General features: G+C 33.9%; 1 non-coding gene across 1 annotated transcript; it reads left to right on the top strand.

Moving 5' to 3' along the window:
• Nucleotides 1-527: 527 nt before the first annotated feature.
• On the top strand, nt 528-647 carry LOC147488768 (small nucleolar RNA snoR111). The gene has a single exon (XR_015203323.1). It is a non-coding gene; the product is annotated as a small nucleolar RNA snoR111 (small nucleolar RNA).
• The last annotated feature ends 577 nt before the right edge of the window (nt 648-1,224 follow it).

Genomic DNA, 1,224 nt, shown 5'->3' with positions numbered 1-1,224 from the left:
AAGTATTTTTGACTCCGTATTTTAATGATGGGGGATTGAAAATTATGTCTTTCCTAAAGTGTAATAAATGTTAGGAGTGAATATTTATGCTAAAGTTTAATAAATGCTAGGAGTGAATACAATTGAAAATGAGGTGCTGACTAAGATTAGTGTTTGGTTTTTTTAATGTGCCAGTGGTTTGGGCATGTTGTCTCTTGTACTTGGTTTAGAAATCACATACGCATCTGTAGTTGCCATTGCATTCAAGCTATCCAAACTTAGAATTGCTTGATCTTAGTGGGTAAGCCTTGATCAAAAATTGAGAATTGAATGCCACTAATTGAGATGATTTTTAGGTTATAATAACATACAAAAGCAGCCAACTACATTTTTTTTTTGTCATGATATGGCCACTGACCGCCTAGTACTAAACTACTCAATAAGCTAATTGTGCATTGGATCTGAATCCTTTATATTTGTTACTCTTATTTTTAGGCATGATGTTATTAAGCCTTAGTTTCGACTGCTAGAATCATCTGCTTTATTAAGAGAAATTAGAGACTTGTGTGTCTCTTCATTGAAAGGAAACTGATGTAGAGTAATATGGCGACATATCATTTCAATCGCCCTATATTTTGATCGGAGATTTGATTGTTGCTCCTCTACATATTATAACTTTTCATTCCCAATCGATCTATGAAAAAAATGAATGCTTACTGGTGAACTAATGGTCCATGATAACTGTCATTTATCGTTGAGTGAAATGCTTGGTAAAGGAGTTAGGCTTAGACAAAAACGAAGTTGAGTCGGTTGAGGGCGAGCCTTTTGAGATACTTGCTATCATTGGGATACAATCTTGTGGTGATTGGTCCAATGTTTCTTATTTTCTCATTGTTTGCTTCTTCTTTCTTAATGTTCTTGCAGTTGTAGGCTATCCTATCCTCCTTTACCTTCTTAATTTTATTCGTACTATAGCATTTGGTGCGCCAAAAAAGAAAGAATAACCTTATAATCTGTAATTGATGTAAGGACATTAATGATGATAGTCTAACCTCATAGTCCATATGTCCAGCATAATGTTGTAGTCTTTTGAATTCGTTTGACTTAGCCTAGTTTGTGGATATTGTTTTGTGGCATCCTTCATATACTGTGGATTATTTTTGTTATGGGATTGGTAGATGTAAGAAGTCCAAGAAATTTTTTTGTATAAGTCGATCTGGTTGCTTGTTCAATCGTTAAAAAAAA

This window comes from Coptis chinensis, chromosome 7, assembly GCF_015680905.1.
Source record: "Coptis chinensis isolate HL-2020 chromosome 7, ASM1568090v1, whole genome shotgun sequence".
Lineage (NCBI taxonomy): Eukaryota > Viridiplantae > Streptophyta > Magnoliopsida > Ranunculales > Ranunculaceae > Coptis > Coptis chinensis.
The sequence above is the reverse complement of the archived record's forward strand: the minus strand, read 5'-3'. Positions and strand labels throughout refer to the sequence as shown.